We start from the raw sequence: 20,140 nt of genomic DNA on the forward strand, positions 1-20,140 counted from the left end.
AGAGTAAATAAAACACATATGGAACTTCTACTTTCAGAGTTAAAATGTATATGAGGATGTATGCAAATCAGCCATCCAAATAGAAATGCAGACTGGGTTAGAGTCAGGCACAATTACGAAGCAGCCAAGTTTGCTTTCTCCTGCCTTCTATTCTCCTGACCTGGGTATTTTCATAACCTGTCCCTCTCTTCTGTTTTCAGTTTACCCTCTGACCCTTCTGTACGCCTAGAGAGCTAGAACTGTTCGCAGTCACCACCCACTTCAGAAGTCTTCTCCCCACCCCCTCCCCACACTTCCTTTTCCTTCCACAACATCCCCTCCTTAAAATCCACATGATCTGTGTCTTTTTCCTATGAGCCTTGCTCATAAGTGAAAAGTATTTAAATGACTATCCTTTAGAAAAATATAAAAATTTAGAAAAAAATATAAATATATATATATATATATATACATATATATAATTGAATTTTTGGAAACTTTAGCTGTGCTGTCAACTTTGAGAAAAGTATCCCAGTTTACCGTGTTGAGTTGGCATTGTACAGAAATTAACAGCCATATTGGTCTAGAAATGTTAAACTTAATTTTTTTTTTCCATTTGTACAGGGGTAACGCACTGTATTAAATATGTAAGGTCTTATCTACGTGGGTTTGATTACAGAACTAATAAAGTATTCTCTAAATAAAAAAAAAAGAAAAATACTAAGTCATAGCAAATTCCTGATCCTAGTACACTGATGATATGTTTTCTTGATTTTGCTTAGTTCATTTAACAGATTGTATTGAGTGCCTATTCTGCAGGGAGCAATAGCTTTGGTGTAGTGGGAATTACTGGAGGTGCGGTTGTAAAATGGGGGAGAGGGCATTTCCCCCAAAGGTGAAACAGTAAATGGGAGATGATGCAAGTTGATTTTATGCTTTATCCCACATAGTCTGTGACAGGCATTGTTCTAAATGCTTGGCAAATATGACCTCACTTACTCCTCAAAGCAAATACTTTTATAATATTCATTCTCTTTTTGCAGGTGGAGAGACAAACACAGACAGAGTAAGTGACTTCCCCAAGATTGCTCAGCTATTAAATGTGGAGCCAGGACTGAATCCCAGCAGTTTGGCTCCAGGGTCGGGAGTGCTTAAATCATCTTGACTCTGCTTCTCCAGCTGCCAAGTGCAGGACACAGACAAGGGCTTTGAGTTTGACGTCAACATCCATTCCAGGTGAGCTAATGAGGTCAAAGAGGTCTTTATGACAGTCATTGTTCACCCTGGCTGCCCATTGGAGTCTCCTGGGAAGCTTTCACAAGGTCCTAAAGCCCAGGTCCCATCTGTGTTGACTAATTGAGAATCTCTGGGGCAAGGCCTGGCCAGTTACATGACAAGCTTGCCTGGGTGTTTCAAGGGGCAGCTAACACCGAGAATCATGGCAGGGATGGGTCTCCAGGTCTGCCTCCTCTCAAGCGTGGTGTGCAGCTCAGAGTTTGGAAAGGAGGAGTGTTCAGGTAGGAGATGAGGGTGGGTGGAAAACCTGGTCCTCTGGTCCTCTCTTCTCTCCCACCGTCAGGATTCTGCATGTTCCCCCAGCCTTCCGTCTTCTTTCTCCTTTTCTATGACCTTGTCTCCCTCTTCCTTCCCTTTGTTTCCTCTTCATTGTCAACACTTTCAACCTGGTCTTCTGTTCAACTTCCTGTTGAGTCTTATTTCCTCCTCTGCCTCTTCAAGTTCACAGCCTTTCAGTCATTTCACTTAGCAGGGCTTAGAAAGGGAGCAGTGGTAGAGTCATGGTGCTCAGATGATTAATGACACAAATTCACAGGGATCCTGGAGGAATTAAGGGAGGGACTGGGATGCATCTACCTGCTTCTCAAATAGTATGATTACATACATACAAAATAGTTTGAATATAGCAAAGACTATGTTCTGTGGGTGTCCAAATTTTGAAGGGAATATTAGTTTCCTATTGCTGCAATAATAAGTTGCCTTCAACATAGTGTCTCCATTAGCTAAGGTCAAGATGTTGGCAGGGCTGTGTTTTCTGAATGCTGTAGGAAAGAGTAGGCTTCATTGCATTTTCCAGATTGTGGGAGCCACTCACATTTCTTGGTTAATGACCCCTTCCTGAATCTTCAGTGCTTGCAGAATAGCATCCCTATGGCCCTGCTTCCATATGGGTATCTGCATTTTTCAGGGGTCTTTAGAAAGACACACTTGGTAGGATATGTATTTAGTTGTTTGAAGCCAGATCTGTTAGGAAAATTGTGTCACGTGATTATGGCAGCTGACAAGTCCCACAACAAGTTGTCTACAGACCAGAAACCCTGGGATGATGATAGCATGGCTCATTCCATGTCCAAAGGCCTCAGCACCAGGGAAGCTAAGGGTTTAACTCCAAATTTCAGGCCAAAAGCCCAAGTGCCAGCAAGGGTCTGCTGGTATGAGTCCTGGAATCCAAAAACCATCAAATTTGGAATTCTGACATCCAAAGCAGGAATGGAGTGCATTCAGAAATCCAAGTTCTCAGGGTCAAAGACCAATTTGCCTTCTGAATTTTTTTTTTCAAAAAGATCTATTTATTAATTTGAAAGTCAGAGTGACACAGAGAGAGAGGGAAAGAGACAGAGACAGAGGTTCTCTTCTCAAATGGCTACAATACCTGAGGCTGGATCAGGTCAAAGCCAGAAGTACAGAAACTCATCCAAGCCTCCTACTTGAGTGGCAGGGATGATAGTGCTTGAGCCATCATCTGTTGCAACCTAGGTGCATTAGCAGGAAGGTGGGTCAGAAGCAGGGTAGCTGGAACTCAAACTGGCCCTTCAATATGGGATGCCGGTGTCACAAGCTGCAGCTTAACGTGGTGTGCCATAATGCCCACCCCTTGCCTTCTATGTGTTTTCTCTCCAGACCCGCAGCCAGTTGATGGTACCTTCCCACACTGAGCCCAGGTCTTCCCACCCAGTCTACACAGACTCACTTGTTAATCTAATTTGGAGACACCCCCATAGACAAACCCAAAATAATGCTTCCCCAAGTTTCTGGGCAGCCCTTAATCTAATCAAGTTGACATTAAAAAATTAACCAATGCTATCTCTGACTCTTCTTCTGTCTTCCTCTTTTTATTTTTTAAGAACTTGTGAATACATTGGGCTCTCTTCCATAATCTATAATATTTCAAGGTCAACTGATTAGCAACCTTAATTCTATCTGCAACCTGAAGTCCCTTTTGTCCAATAACCTAACATATTAATAGGTCCCAGGGATTAGGGTATAGAGCTTTTGTGGGGTCATTATTCTCCCTACTACATAAAGCCCCACAGAGCGGGATGAGGTTGGTAGCAAAGGTCTTTTCATGTAGCTGGAACAGCAAGTGCAAAGGCTAGTGAGAGCAGGCAAGGCAGGATTTGATAAACTGTAAGTAGCTCAGTATCACCTAGGAGTGTCATTTAACAGGCTGTTACACAAGTAATTTATATAATCTATTTTACTCTTTAATTTTATATAATAATTATCTTTACCAAATATCTCACCAAAATGGTTTACAATAAGCAGTACTCTATGGAGGCAGAACAGAGTGTGTGCTTTGCAGCAATAGGAGGTTGTGTTCTAGTCTTACCTCTGTCACTTATTAGCCCAAATCTGAGAATTAAATGAGATCAGGAATCTCAAGCACTTTGCTTAGCCTTGGCATATGATAAGCCCTTAATAAATGTGGATTGGTATTACCATGACTAAACTGTGTCTTAAGCTGACCACTTATAACTTGCCACCCTTGTTGTCTAAAAGTCTTTCTTGCTAGAAGGAAAAAGAAAGCAGTGACAGGAAGAACATTTCTGACCTATGCAACCTGCTAAGATAACATCACGATTATCAGGTTCAAACTGTCTAACTACTGTGCCTTAAGTTCAATCTAGAATCTAAGGACTCACTGCTCCTGCCCCTTATGCCAACAACCCCACATGATATCTACAGCTAGAATTTTAAATGGCATTTAGTGATGAAACAGAAGACAGAAAAGCATGGGGTTAGGGAAGATGTTCAAGGATGAACTGAAACTTTTAAAGGTAGAATTCATAACAAGCCCCAAAATGAGTGGGACTCCTGGGCTGGCACTTGTGTATAATTCCTTTGCTATTTCTGAATGATATTGTGGGAAAACCTTGGAGACTATTTTATTTGTCAATGAGAAAATGCCCAATCTCAAAAGGAATTTTGGAATGCATATACTTCCTATTAGGTGCTGTGTTCTTGGACCACATTTGTTAACCAATAACCAAGAACATGTGGAAATGGGCTTGCTTTTCAAGGTAGTGGTCTGACAACCAAGTGGATAAGCTATTCCATCTGACCCCCAAAATTTGACCAGGTCATCTGAAAGGGGGCATTGTGTAATTCCTAGGGAAGTAGAATGGCTCTTGCTTAGCATACTGACCAAAGGGTAAGGGGATCTTGAAGAGAGCATCAGCTGCAACTTAATTTTTATTTTTATATAAAGCTTTTATTTAATAAATATGAATTTCATAGGTACAACTTTTTATTATAGCAGTTCTTCCCCCCATACCCGCCCTCCTACCCCCATACCATCCCACCTCCTACTCCCTCTTCTATCCCATTCTTCATTAAGATTCATTTTTAATTATCTTTATATACAAAAGATCAACTCTATGCTAAGTAAAGATTTCAACAGTTTGCACCCACACAGACACACAAAGTATATAGTACTGTTTGAAGACTAGTTTTACCATTAAGTCTCTTAGTAAGGACATTAAGGACAGAGGTCCTACATGGGGAGCAAATTGTTGATTTAACAATTGACACTCTTATTGATGATGTCAGTGATCACCTGAGGCTCTTGTCATGAGCTGCCAAGGCTGTGGAAGCCTCTTGAGTCCACAAACTCCGACATTATTTAGACAGGGCCATAATCCAAGTGGAAGTTCTCTCCTCCCTTCAGAGAAAGGTACCTCCTTCTTTGATGTCCCCTTCTTTCCACCGGGATCTCACTCACAGAGATCTTTCAGGAAGGTCATTTTTTTGTCACAGTGTCCTGTGTCCTGGCTTTCCATGCCTGAAATGCTCTCATGGGCTTTTTAGCTATATCTAAATGCCTTAATGGTTGATTCTGAGGCCAGAGTGCTGTTTAGGGCATTTGTCATTCTATGAGTCTGCTGTGTGGCCTGTTTCCCATATCGGATCGTTCTCTCCTTTTTAATTCTATTATTATTAGCAGACACTTGGTCTTATTTATGTGATCTCTTTGACACTTAATCCTATCTTTATGATCAGTTCAACTTAATTTTTAAAAAGGACTCAAATGATGTCACAGAAGCTACCTATTAGATGGTTCCCTTTGAAGTCAGTCTTGCTTTTCTTTATACCCTCCATGGCACCTCAAACAGCTTTGGTACCTCTATAAATTGTTGTAAAAAAAAAAAACTTCTTAAAAAACTAGAAGAGGGGGATAGTGCTGTGGCATAATGGGTAAAGCCACCAGCTGCAGTGCTGGCATAACATATGGGCTGCTCCACTTCCAATTTAGCTCTCTGCTATGGCCTGGGAAACCAGTGGAAGATGATCCAAGTACTTGGGCCCCTGCACCCATGTGGGAGACTTGGAAGAAGCACCAGTCTGCTGGCTTTGGATCAGCCCAGCTCCAGCTGTTACGGCCACCCAAGAGTGAACCAGCAGATGGAAGACCTTTCTCTCTCTCTCTCTCTCTCTCCCTCTCCCTCTCCCTCTCCCTGTGTAACTTTGCCTTTCAAATAAAATATGTAAGAAAAAAAAGTAGAAGGGATTTACAGGTTCTCACCAATAATAGTTAAGAGGTAAGGTGGAGATCAAGTGTGTTCCACCAGCACCCTGGCTCCTATTCTCTGAACGTTCTCCACTCTGCCCTCTGCTGACTGACAGCTACTTCTGCAGGCTGAAAGATGTTGCCTTCCATTTTGTGTTGCCATAAGAAGAGGAAGAGATGGCTGGCGCCTTGGCTCACTAGGCTAATCCTCCACCTGCAGCGCCAGCACCCTGGGTTTCTAGTCCCGGTTGGGGTGCTGGATTCTGTCCCAGTTGCTTCTCTTCCAGGCCAGCTCTCTGATGTGGCCCGGGAAGGCAGTGGAGGATGGCCCAAGTGCTTGGGCCCCTGCACCCGCATTGGAGACTGGGAAGAAGTTCCTGGCTCCTGGCTTCGGATCAGCGCAGCCCGCCAGCTGTAGCAGCCATTTGGGGGGTGAACCAACGGTAAAGGAAGACCTTTCTCTCTCTCTCTCTCTCTTTCTCTCTCTCTCTCTAACTCTGTCAAAAAAAAAAAAAAAAAAAAAAAAAAAAGAAGAGGACTGATTCCTCAGAAAGAGGAGAAGCCACTGTCCTCATGAGCCAATAAAGATGTTTCCTTGGCTGGTGCCGCGGCTCACTAGGCTAATCCTCCGCTTGTGGTGCCGGCACCCCGGGTTCTAGTCCCGGTCAGGGCGCCGGACTCTGTCCTGGTTGCTCCTCTTCCAGGCCAGCTCTCTGCTGTGGCCCGGGAGTGCAGTGGAGGATGGCGCAAGTCCTTGGGCCCTGCACCTGTATGGGAGACCAGAAGGAAGCACCTGGCTCCTGGCTTCGGATCGGCACAGCATGCTGGCCGTAGCAGCCATTTGGGGGATGAACCAATGGCAAAGGAAGACCTTTCTTTCCGTCTCTCTCTCTCTCTCACTGTTTAACTCTTCCTGTCAAAAATAATAATAATAAAATTAAAAGTTAAAAAAAAAAGATGTTTCCTTTTCACTCCTCATTAGCCTACATTGGGTCACATTCCTGTTTCTTCTTATATTAATTTATTTTCAAAGATTTTTGATTAACATGTAATACTTGTACATTTTTATGGGCCACAGTGCATATTTTAATACATCTACATGGCATAAATCAATTAACTGCCTTTCCATTGACTTATCCTTTGTGCATTTGGAGCCTATCAACTCTTCCAATTTTTATATGGTATATAATACATGCTCGTGAATTCTAGTCACCTCACTGGGCTGTGGAACATGAGAACTTCCTATCTTTATCTGACTTTGTTTTGATTCCTGTTATTCAACTCCTTCAACAACTCTTTCCTTTCCCCTCGCCATTCACAACCTCTAGTAGTCTTTTGTAACTTTAAATTGACTACTTTTAATGACTTATATGAGAGGGAACATATGGTATTTGTCTTTCTGTGTCTGATATTTCACTAAATATAATGATCTTCAGCTCCATTCATTTTGCTGCAGACATCAAGATTTCATTCTTTTTATGGTAAAATGATACTCCATTGTGTATATAACCACGTTTTCTTTATCTGCTCATCCATTGATATATATCAGGGTTGATTCCATATGTTGGTTATTGTGAAAAGTGCTGCAATGAACATGGGAGTGCAGGTATCTCATATGCTGATTTAATTTCTGTAGGATATAATCCAGAAATGGGATAGCTAGGTCATATTGTAGAGCTATTTTTAGTTTTTTTGAGGAATCTCCATGCTGTTCTCCATAATTCCTGTACTAATTTGCATTCCTACCAACAACATAAAAGGGTTCCATTTTCTCTATATCCTTGCCAGCTTTTGTTATTTTTTGTCTTTTTGATAATAGCCATACTAACACAGGTGATATGATGTATTTTGATTTGAATTTCCTTAAAGGCAGGTAATATTGAGTATTTTTTCATGTATTTGTTAGCTATTTGCAATTCTTCTGCTGAGAAATATTTATTCATATCCCTTGCCCATTTCTCAGCTGAATTGTTTTATTGTTGTAATTGAGGTTTTTCAGTTCCTTATATATTCTGGGTTTTAGTCCTTTGTCACATGAATAGCTTACAAATATTTCCTCCCATTCTGTTGCTTGTCTCTTCACTCTGTTGATTGTTTCCTTTGCTGTCAGAAGCTTCTTAGTTTGATATGATCCCTTTTGTTGATTTTGCTTTTGAACAGTCATTGCCTATGCCAATGCCTTGAATGGTTTACTCTTTCTCCTAGTAGTTTCATCGTTTCAAGTCTTACATTTATATCTTTGATCCACTTTGAGTTAATTTTTGTATAGCATGAAAAGTAGGGAGGAGGATGTCAACCTTCATTCCTTTGCATATGGATATTCAGTTTACCCAGCATCATTTATTGTAGAGACCAGTCTTTCTTCAGTAGAAATCTTTGATGTCTTTGTGAAAGATCAGTTGGATTTTGATGTGTGGATTAATTTCTGGGGTTGTTATTCTGTTCCATTGGTCTGTGTGTCTGTTTTTATGACAATATCATGCCGTTTTGGTTTTAATAGCTCTGTAGTTATGTCTTGAAATCTGCTATCATTATATGTCCAGCTTTGTTCTTTTGCTCAAGATTGCTCTGGGTATTTGGGATCTTTTGTGCTCCTATTTACATTTGAGGGTTATTTTTCTGAGTTCTATGAAGAGTGGCATTGATATTTTGATGGAAATTGCATTGAATCTGTAAATTCCTTTGGGCAATATGGACACTTCAGTGATAATAGTTCTTCCAACCCATGAAGTGTTTTACAACTTTCATTGAAGAGGTTTGATTAAGTTTGAAGGTATTTTTATGGCTTTTGTGAATAGGATTGCTCTTGTAATTTCTGTTAGTGAGTTTGTTATTGGTACATAGAAATGCTACTGATTTCTGTGTGTTGATTTACTATCCTACAACCTAACTAAAAGTGTTTTTCAGTTCTAATAGTCTCTTGGTGGAGTCTTAAGTTTAGTCTTCAGTTTATCTTTCACCATGTCATCTGCAAACAGGAATAATTTGATTTCCTGCTTTCTTATTTTATGCCTTTAATCTCTTTCTCTTGCCTAAAGCTGTGGCTAAAACTTCTAGCATTGTATTAAATAAGAGAGTTGAGGGGCTGGCGCTGTGGTGTAGCCAGTTAAAGCCTCTGCCTGAAGTGCAGGCATGCCATCTGGATGCCGATTTGAGTTCCAACTGCTCCACTTCCGATCCAGTTCTCTGCTATGGCCTGGGAAAGCAGTGGAAGAGGGCTCAAGTCCTTGGGCCCCTGTACCCATGTGGGAGACCCGGATGAAGCTCCTGGCTTCGGATCGGCACAGCTCTGGCCATTGCAGCCATTTGGGGAGTGAACCAGCAGATTGAAGACCTGTCTCTCTCTGTTTGTGCATCTCTGAAACTCTGCCTTTCAAATAAATAAATCTTTGGGAAAAAAAGTGTGAGAGTGGACATCCTTGTCTGGTTCCTGATCATACAGGAAATTCTTTCATCTTTTCTCCATTTAATAAGCTGTTGATTGGGGTTTGTCATAAGTAGCCTTTGTTATGCTGTTATTTTCATCGTATATAATAATTTGTTCAAGGTTTTATCAAGAGTGGATATCGAATTTTTTTAAAATTTATTTATTTGACAGACAGTGAGAGAGAGAGACAGAAAGAAAGGTCTTCCTTCTGTTGGTTCACTCCCCAAATGGCTGCCATGCCCAGCGCTGTGCTGATCCGAAGCCAGGAGCCAGGTGCTTCTTCCTGGTCTCCCATGCGGGTGCTGGGGCCCAAGCACTTGGGCCATCCTCCACTGCCCTCCAGGGCCACAGCAGAGAGCTGGCCTGGAAGAGGAGCAACCGGGACTAGAACTGGTGCCCATATGGGATGCCGGCACTGCAGCTAGAGGATAAACCTAGTGCACCACGGTGCTGGCCCCAAGTGGATATCGAATTTTATTGAATACTTTTTTTCTGTCTGTTGAGATGATCATATGGTTTTTGTTCTTCAATGTGTTGATGTGATGTATTGTGTTTACTGATTTGCATATGTTGAGTCATCTCTGTATCCCTGGGATAAATCTCACTTGATTATGATGAATGGTATTTTTAATTTGTTTTTAAATTTTATTTGCTAGCATTTTGTTGAGAATTTTTGTCTCTATGTTTATGCAGGATATTGGTCTATAGTTTTCCTTTGTTGCTGTGAGCTTGTCTGGCTTTGAATCAAAGTAATGCTGGTTTCATAAAATGAGTTTGGAAGGTATATTTCCTTTATGATTTTGGGGAATAATTTGAGAAGAATTGGTATTATTTCTTCCTTAAAACTTAAATAGAATCCAACCAATAAGTATTTGATCCTGAGCTTTTCTTTTTTGCGAAGATTCTCATTATGGATTCAGATTCATTATTTGTTGTTTTCTAAGAAAAACCTAATTACATAGGTTTTTGTTGTTGCTGTCTTTAAGTTTCTATTTCAATGGTTTCTGCTCTGACTTTTGTTATTTCTTTCCTTCTTTCCACTTACTTCGGGTTTGTTTTGTTCATGTGCCTGTTTTGAACAAATCCCTGTGGCCATAGAAATGCCCTGCACTGATTGGCTTAGGCTTAGATTTATGAGCCATTCATTTTGACCAGAGGAGTGGGATTTCTTTCAGAATCATCAAGCCCTTTCCAGCTGGGACTGGAGTCAGCTTCCCCAGAAGCTCTTGAGCTGTGCCTCTTATCAAAAAGTGAAGCCCCTACTTATACATGTATGCTGGCCATTGTTACAGTTCCCATTCAATTTTTCAAAAACTCAGGAATTTAAACAGAACCCCCTAGTAGTTCAGAAACCAGTCCATGGTCTCCCAGTAAGAGGCAGAGTTGAGATTTCCAGGTTTTCTAATTCCAAAGTCCACCTCTCTTCCAAGGGACCACTGTGTTTGAGTAAATAAAGAAATAAATGGGGACAGACGTTTGGCACAGTGGTTAAGACACTGCTTGGGATGCCCACATCCCATATCAGAATTCCTGGGTATGAATTTCAGCTTGGCTTCTGATTCTATTTTGTGTACCCTGGGAAGCAGCATGTGATTGCTCAGGTGCTTGGGTCCCAGACACTCACATGGGAGATCCAGATTAAGTTCTCTGTTCCAAGCTTTGGCCTGGCTCAGCCCTGGGTGTTATGGGTATTTGGGGAGTGGATCAGTAGATGGAACATCTCTTATTTTCTCTCTCCCTCTCTGCCTTTCAAATGAAGAAATAAATGCCTAGTGGAAGCTGAGTCTCCTGCCCTTAGAATAGTAGTTAATATAAGAAACTTTCTCTTGAGCCATTCCCATATCAAATGGGCCACACTTTCTCTGCATCTGCGCTCTCTCTTTTTTTTTTTTTTTTTAATTTTTTGACAGGCAGAGTGGACAGTGAGAGAGAGAGACAGAGAGAACGGTCTTCCTTTACCGTTGGTTCACCCTCCAATGGCCGCTGCAGCTGGTGCGCTGCGGCTGGCGCACCACGCTGATCCGAAGCCAGGAGCCAGGTGCTTCTCCTGGTCTCCCATGCGGGTGCAGGGCCCAAGTACTTAGGCCATCCTCCACTGCACTCCCAGGCCACAGCAGAGAGCTGGACTGGAAGAGAGGCAACCGGGACAGAATCCGGTGCCCCAACCGGGACTAGAACCTGATGTGCCGGCGCAGCAGGTGGAGGATTAGCCTATGGAGCCGTGGTGCTGGCCTGCATCTACGTTCTCATCTGTAAAACTAAAGCTGTACTAGATCCTACATCAGTGAGCTGTTGTGAGAATTAAATGAGGTGATACAGATAAAGAACTGGGAGCAGTGTCCCCAATCTGAAATAAGTCAACATGCTTATCCAGGACACAGGTCTGCTTTGTGTACGACTGGTCAGTTAGCCAACGGACAAGAAAGTTCCCCCTTCCCTGCTCTACAGAGTTGAGTGCACAGGAATGTGTACATATATGAAAACCTCCTTTGTCCTCTAGCATCACGGCAATTTAGGATTGGTAGAAAAATTCTAAGTTCATTTAAACCCTCTCACAGATGCACTTACAACTTGAGATGAGTCAGAGAGGAATCGGAAAGCCAGCAAATCACTTTTGTTTTTTCAGAACAAACTAATTTTTTGATCTCAATTATTCTGATGATGTTCTAATGCCGCCTTGCCTTCTTCATTTCCTTTCATTTTTAAAAATTTTATCATTCTCTCTCTATCCTCATTCCCTATTTTCTGTTTCTTATTTCTTTTCTTCCTCATTCAGTGAATATTTTCTTTTTTTGGGTGGAATTCAGGTGTGACATGAATGATCTGGTTTGGTGTGGTATGAGGGAGGTAATGGGTGTCTGATATAGAAGGTGTCAAGGCGTAGGGAGGAAAGACATCCTCCTCCTCACTCCATGCTTTGCATTGAGACTTTGAATTTCCTTCCTCAAGATATAGGAAATAATATTTTAATCTTCAGATTACAATGAAGAGCTGGGGTGTGCAGAAAGAAAAGGACAGGTATGTAGATTTTGGGGAATGTTAAAATGATTTTACTCATACACAAAGAAAAGCTATCAGTGCTATGCACCATATTGAATGCAGGGAAACCTGTCTTTCACTCATTAATCCATTAATTCAATTAGCATTGATTACTTACTTACTAGGACCCAATACTGTCAGAAGCCATGAAAGACTTAGGAAGAAAAGTAAGATACAGCCACAGGGGAGAGTGCTTACAGAAGACAGTTATGGATAACATCTTGACCAGGTAATTAATTTCACAGCACTACATATGTATTTAAGTGGCCAGTGTGGATGTTATGTAGTAAAAGAATAACTGCTATCTGTGGAATATTCCATGTATCTATAGATTTGCCTTTATCTTGGCAAGCTCTTTGTAGATATATCTTAGTGGGATGTTAAGCAACATCCACTTTTCTGGAAGTTTAGATGTATCTTAATTGGGTTTATATAAAATAATCAGAAAAATTTTACCAATCATAAAATAGAAAGCCATTATATAGAGTAAAATATTTCACAATTTTTCAGTTGCATTTGGAGTGACAAATTTTAGACTGTGATTTACACTAGAAGAGAAAAAGAGGTATGATTCTATGTATCTAATAGATATAAACAAGAATTTTTTAAAACTGCATCACTGGGCCAGCATTGTGGTGTAGTGGGTAAAGCTTCCACCGAAGACACTGGCATCCCATATGGACACCGCTACGAGTCCCGGCTGCTCCACTTTCTATCCAGCTCCCTGCTAATGCACCTAGGAAAGCAGTGGAGTATGGTGCAAGTGCCTGGGCCCCTGCCACCTACGTGGAAGACCTGGAATAAGCTCCTGCTCCTGGCTTTGGCCTGGCCCATCCCTGGTTGTTATAGCCATTTTGGGGAGTAAACCAGTGGATGAAAGATCTCTTCTCTCTGTCTCTCTCTCTAACTCTTTCAAATAAGTAAAACAAATCTTTTTTAAAAAAGTTACATTACTAAAAATAAATAAATAAGAAATTGCGTCATTGATGTGTAAGCACAAGAGTGTGAGCTGACCATATTTGTGGCAAAGTTAGCGGAAAGATAAACTTGTTTTATTCAGGTTTCAAGCCCTGATAAATATAATGTAAAATTTGCTGCATCCCACTATTTGTACTACTAGCTCAGGAAGGTAAAATGGAAAATTTCCATCTTATACATTGAGTTCCCCTCTTTAATTTGGCTAACACTGACTTTTTCCACTGCATTTCTACATCCTGGACTCTTGCCAGCTTGTATGTGTGTGCGTGTGCTTTAATAGCTAGGCATACTATCACTTGTGCCATTAGCTCAACTTGTTTGCATTTTGGGCTTCAAACTTGTTTCTCTCTATGAATACTCTATTGGCATAGGAATCTGATCATAGTTCTTGGCAAGTCTGTAAATGGTTTGCTGTGAGATCACTCAGACTGACACAAATAACAGTCCTGAAGATTGGCTGTTAGGATGTTCTTCTGGGAGTGTTCCATTGCTGTAGCTATGAGGCTGTGAATGTTCCTGTTTTGTACTCTAGCTTTGTGTGGTCTGTGTCTTCTATGGCCTTTCTGATGCTTATGCCTCCACTTTGAATGATCTTCTTTTAAAATGCTTATTTATTCTGTGTTTGTTATTCAAAAGGAGAGTGTCAGAAGAAGAGAGAGGGAGAGAGAGAGAGGGAAACAAATATATCAATCGTCTATCCACCAGTTCACTCCTCAAATGCCTGAAACTATTAGGGCTGGGCCTGGCAAAATCCAGAAGCCAGGAACTCCATCCAGATCTCTCTCATGGGTGGCAGGGACCCAGGTACTTGACCCATCATTTGCTGCCTTCCAGGGTGCATATTAACAGGAAGGAGGTTGGGAAGCAGAGATTCTAGGAGTCAAACCAGACACTCTGATATGGGATGTGGCTATCTGATATGGGATGTGGTTTAACCTGCTGCTCCACAAATGGCCACCCTAGAATGGTTTCCTTTTCTTATCAGTTCTCCTCCCATTTTCTGATGTCCAGCTCAAACTGCAGCTATTCCATGCCACTTGGTAGGGAATTATTCCTCCCTTCTCCATGTCCACTGCACACTTAATTGTGCTCATCTGACACTGATCACAAAATGCCTCCTGCTTTATACAGCTGCAATAGGCTTTGTGTGCAAAGCACATGCAGTTTTTCAGAAGGATAGAAATGTTAAAAGAACTTAGGGCTTCTAGAATGGCAAACCTAGCTCTGCCTCTAACTTTGTTTATTGAGCTTCAACTTCTTTGCTTCTAACAGGGTATTACTAATGACCATCTCATATGACCACTTGGAAGAACGGGTGAGATCATACATGCAAAGACTCCCAACTTCTTGAGGGTTTGCTGTCACCCAGGCACTGGACAGAAAGCTTTATGTAACATCCTTCCATGCAGAAAGTGTTGATTCCTTTAGTCCCAATTGTTGGACAGCGTAGGCATTAATGAGAACTGGACGTTAGTTGGCAGCAGGGCCCTGTCTGCTGAGTCAGCTTCCCTGAGTCAGTGGTGGAGGCACATACCATGCAGGTCTCTAGAGAGGGAAGTTACTGAATGGGCTGCAGTTCCCACCTATCTGCCTGAAGGGCTGCCAGGGTGTGATTCCCCAGCATGATGGAGAGCTCACAGGGAGGGGAGAGTAGTACATCTGAACTGCATTATCTCCTTTCCCACTGTCTCTCACCACTCCTGCCTCCCCCACCCCAACTGACCGTTTCAACCCAGAAGAAGTACAGATCTGATTGTGAGTCACTCCAGGAGTGTGTTGGTCTCTGCCTTTTTACCATACCTTATGGAATATAATGGCATTGTGGATCAACATTCTTGCCCTGCTCATTCACTGTTACTCCAAATTCAACCAAAGTATTGTACCTATGCAATGGTAAATGTCTTAGGGATGTCAGGGATCCATGAAAATCACATCTAAACAAAATGAAAAATCCTACCCCTGGGTACTTATAAATGAAGAGAATTTGGGGTACTTGCAAATCGATAACCCATAACTTTTCCACTGTTTTCTTTTTATAAGCCATTGATTAAAGTAGGGTGTAGAACCGCATAATTTTTTTCTTCCAGCTAAGCTACTCCCATCAAGTGGGTAGTTTTGGAAGATTCTGCAACCCCTAGGATACCATTTCATGCATCAAAACCATTGTATTTGAAATGCTGTTTGAAGGAAGTGGAAAGGTGTTTTTGCAACCTCTTCACAGGTTTGTCTTGTTCCTGGGGAGCAGTTGTACAGTCTAAAAGTGTAATAAACACAATTTCCCATTCTGCATGGAAGGATCAATGTTCCCATCTTGCTCTGCAAGGCTGGCGTTAATGAGGAGGAGTTTTTATGTGAAGGTCAGGCATGTTGCAATAACCAGCCAGAATTGAATAGTCATGGCAGTTCCACCACTTGGCTTCTTTGTTTTTGTAATGCTGCTGCATGCTTCATTTTATGAATATTTTCTTTTCTTATGTGTGGTTGAACCCATCTCTTGACATCTTGGGCTCTGAGACTTGCATTTAACAGGCCATGAGGCACAGAGAGAGAAACTGGAAACTGGACAGAATGTCATATCTGAAACATGTATTTATTCTCCTCCCTCTACTTACTGCTGACAGATACTCTGGTGATTAATATTCTGAAGAATCTGTTTCTTAAGGAGAAGGAGAAGAGGAGCACGAGACGCAGGAAAAAGCATTGTGAAAACTGACTTTCTTTTGGTGATGTTCATGTCATGGATGAAGACAAGGTCTAGTAATAGTCCTGCTGAAATGAGATAGATGAACATTGCCGACGATCTTTACGGCTGGGCCTCTTGAGCTAAGTCGTTCGTGTTCTTCAGGATTCTATTTTGATTGTGGCGTCCTACTCCCTGAAGGCTCATTTGTGTTTGAGTGAGAGCAGAACAGGCTGCCAGGGCTGATGAAATCCCAAGTGTCTTGGGGCATCCTCATTCATTTCATCGCTGCATAAAGTCCTAGCTGGGGGACTGTGTGCGTTTCATAACTAGATTCCCAAGAATCGAGAATTCACAGTACGGGCAACTGTGGCAACACGTGTGAAACCACTAAATTCGGGCCCTCTGCAGACCACCATTTGAGGGCTAACAGAAAGGCAGGGTGGAGGGCGGGGTCACAGCTTAGGTGGGGCGTGAAGCCTGTAGCAGGGAATTCCTTAAGGAGGAAGCTCTATTTTGCATGGCAGGTGCCTCCGAACCTGGAAGTCTGTGTTCAGAACTGTACACCCTCGCTACATTTTCATCACCTTCCTGGCTTCCCTAAGGATAACATCCTTTCTGCCCTAGCTGTCCAGTTCTGCTACTGTCAGGCTAATCGGATCTCATGGATTAAAAAGATCCTTCAAGGGTTTTTTTTTTTTTTTTTTCCACTTTTTAGTTTTCAATCTCTCCCTGTTACTCCTGAGTATTTTCCCCCTTCTTGTTCTTTATGGCTTGTCACCAAATCCTGTGGAAACGGTGACGCTTTTTCAGCAGAGAGAGAGAGAGAGAGAGAGAGTTTTCAACCAATAAGGCCAGGAAGAAGGCAAGGGTCCCCCCACTGTTACCTTGCACCCTGCCTTGGAGTTCGACTCCGTGCACAGGAGAAGGAGTGTGTGTGTGAATGAGTGGAGAGCGAGACACAGGCTCGGCCTTGGAATTGGCCGGCCCGGTGACCGGCGAGCCCGCCCCCTCCCCTCCCCCTCCGGCGCTCGCACTCAGGAAGCAGCTGGCTGCAGGCCGGCCCTCGCGGCCGCACACACATCCACACTCCTCGCCGGGCCGCCTCCCTCCCTCCCTCTTCCCTCTTCCCCTCTGCCGTGCAGCGCGTCCACACTGCGCCGCCCGGGCAGCCCAGAGCGCGGCGCGCACGGGCACAGGCGCCGGGAGCCGCCACCGCCGCCCCTCCCCGCACGCCGGGGTTCGCGGTCCGCCGCCGTCCAGGTTCGGCCCGGCGCTCCTCTTTACGGGATCCGCCGGCAGCAGTTAGCCCGCATCCCGGGCTGGCCCCCCGACGCATCCGCCGGCCCGGGGCGAGGATGAGCAGGACAGACGAGGCACAAAGTCGCAACCCAACTTTTTGAAAACATTCTTTGCGAGCGCGTGTGTGCAGCAGGGGGGAAAATGAGCTGATGCCGAGGGTCCAACCACCCCCCTGCCGCCGCCTCCTCCCCCTGCCGCCGCTGCCCTCGCAGCCGCGCGCGCACACACGGCACTCGGGCCCGGTTTCCGTGCTCTGTCCCCCGGCTGAGATGCAAGTGTTCAGCTCCGAAGGAGGCAGAGCCCGCCGAGCGTGCTGAAGCCTGGAGCCCCAGTAACTCCTCTCCAGCGCTGGCCGCCCGCTGTCACTCGCGCAGGCTGGCCGGGGGAAGGGACCCGCACGCCGGGCTTTGTTGTGGAAATCCCGGTTACCAGGTAAGTGGACGCCGCAGGAACTCTGCTCGCAGGCGAGTGACCGGGAGAACCCTGGCGCTCGAGAGTTGCGGGAGCTTTGGGCTCAGAGCCGCCAACGGGGGGCTTGGAATAGTTTTCCACGCTGAGCGGGCGGCGTTTGCGCGGGTTTAAGGATACGTGGGCTCCAGCCCCCCGATTCTTAGATCTTCTCGAAACGTCTGTTGGGATAGAGATAGCAACACCTAACTGGGAGGCGATCAAGCTGGGTTCTTGCCAGTTACCTACGAGTGCCCAGTGTAGGAAGACACCAACAGGTTTGGAAGTTTCGCTCATTAGGAAGAGTTTTCTTTCTCTTCTTACATTACAGGTCTCAGAGGGCTACAAAACCAGGGCAAGTTACAGGGCGCATGGGCAGGGTGCACGCCACCTCGAGTGCCCACAGAGAGAGATTTTGGCTCAGTGGGCACTGATGGGGTGACGTGAGATCGGCCGCGCACACACCGGGCTGTAGTTGCCTGTTCGGGTCCCACGTGTCTGCGTAGCACCACGAAGGCTTTTTTATTTTCCCACGCGTGTGCTTCCCCCAAGCCGGCGTCCCTCTGGTGCCCGGAGACCCTCGGGGCGGGGTGTTAGGCGTGTGAGTGGCGGAGAGCGGGCCGGCGCCAGCGGTCGCAGGTCTGGCACTGTCACCTCCCCCGCGCAAGGGCGCAGACAAGGCTCAGACGCGAACGCTCCCCGCCGGGCTCGTCACCTCGCGTTTACGTTTTCATGGGCCCGCCGAAATGTCAGCCGTGTTTGGAAAATGTCTCAGTCTCGGGGACTTTGTCCTGCGCACGGCTCCAGGCCCTATAAATGACCCTGTGTGTGTTTTGAAGTGGGCCGGGGCCGCTCTCTGGAAAGCGTGAGTGAGCCGCCGGGCTCTCTCCTAGACACACACCTTGCCCCAAGCGACTGTCCCAAGTTACTCACTGGAGCTGACAAGTCACTTCGGGGTCGGGGAAGTCACCCAAATGTCTGGAAATCTTGGCCCCGGCGGATTTGTCATCCTATGGATGATTCAATTAGGTCCCCGGAGGAAGAAACTTTGGGGACAGTTTCTGGCTCCGACTTCAGATTTTTTGGAGGTGTGTGGGGGGGGGAGGGTATTTGGGAGGCGAGAGGGAAAAGGACACCGGAGCGCCGGGACGCTTGTCCGAGAGGCGCTCCTGGCCAGAGGCTGAGCCCGTGCGCTCTGGGGCGCGGCGAGCCGGGCCCGGGCTTCCCCCGGGCTCGGGCAGGTTCCGCAGCACGCGCGGGTCCCCCGCCGTCCGTGCGGGTTTCCGAGACGCGGGCCGGCGGCGGCGCCCTTTCAGCCCCGACTTACTCAGGACTGAGTTGCACAACAGGAAGCCGGCACGAGTTTGTTTTGTTTTGCTGCGTTCGCTCGCTCGCGGACGGGGCTGAGGGTTAGGGGCGGAGGCGGCGGGGGAGTGACGGGGTCGCGGCAGCGCGCACCCTGCCGGGCCCCGCCGCCTCCGCCTCCGGATCCGCCCCTCGCTCCGCGCCGGGGAGCCCAGGGGCCAGGGCTTGGGACCCCAGCAGACCACGCTTGTGGGGTAAGGAAGCTACGAGGGCTGCCCTCCTCCTGGCGTACCGCGCGCCCCTCTACCCGGCTGCGCTGCTCTCTGTGCCTCACCTTCCCTCACTCCCGGCGTCCCCGGTTTCTGTCGGGCTCTCATCTCAGCACCCTCTGAACCCGGGGCAGGAGATCTGGGGTTACTTCCGGCGTCGCAGGGAGGCGCAGGGTCGGTAGAGACTGGACTCCCGTCGTCTGGGCCCTCTTCTGGAAGGGCTCAGCACCCTGTCCCCACGCCAGCATCTCTGGAGAGTTGGGGCCCCAGGGAAAGGGAAGTTCTGCAGCTCCCTCCAGTGGAGCAGTTCCCTTTAGGTTAAGGGACTTAGAATCTCAAGTGCTGTGTAAACAAAGTTAGAAGGGGCCTGAGCCGGTTCTGGCCTACACGTGAAGGTATTGGGGACCTAGAGACGTTAAGGGTTTTGCTCGGGATCTCGCAGCCAAATTGTCAGACGCGGGGAAGACACTTAAGACGTCCAGTTCCCAGTTTGAAGAGCATTTCTTGGCCAGAAGGTGAACCCAAGGCAGATGCAAAGGCTTCTGTCCCCCTCAGAGAGCGTCCATGAGCCATGGTTTCTGCCTTGGGATGTAGCCAGTCTCCCGTTTCTGCCCTCGGCCTTGCTCCCCGCTGGACCTCCCCTTTTAGAATAGACAGGGCAACATTTTTCTTTTGAGGTGGTGGTGGTGATGGTTCAAACTTGATTTTCTCCTGCCTCTGCCCGGTGTGCTGCTTGAATCAGGTGCGGCCTGCAACACTGTGCGGAGAAAGGATCTGCCATGTTGAGGGTTGTTCACAGAGAGGTTGAAGAGATTCTGGAGACAGGAGTCTGTGATAGTGTGTGCTATTTTTGCAACTGAGACTTTGCTGAATTTATGGATCATCTTTAAGCACGCTACAGTTTTCTTGCA

At 45.4% G+C, this 20,140-nt stretch overlaps 1 protein-coding gene across 4 annotated transcripts in view; it reads left to right on the forward strand.

The window, feature by feature from the left end:
- Positions 1–17,545: 17,545 nt before the first annotated feature.
- GLIS3 (GLIS family zinc finger 3) overlaps positions 17,546–20,140 on the forward strand; it is a 483,088-nt gene continuing 480,493 nt past the window's right edge. The window contains exon 1 of one of the 4 annotated variants that reach the window (XM_062208328.1): positions 17,546–17,640. The gene's annotated coding sequence lies outside the window, so the exon portion shown is untranslated. Of the gene's footprint in view, positions 17,641–19,131; positions 19,215–20,140 lie in introns of those variants that run through there. The other 3 variants (XM_062208326.1, XM_062208330.1, XM_062208327.1) reach the window with 3 other exon arrangements.

The sequence above is a fragment of the Lepus europaeus genome, chromosome 12 (genome assembly GCF_033115175.1).
Source record: "Lepus europaeus isolate LE1 chromosome 12, mLepTim1.pri, whole genome shotgun sequence".
NCBI lineage: Eukaryota > Metazoa > Chordata > Mammalia > Lagomorpha > Leporidae > Lepus > Lepus europaeus.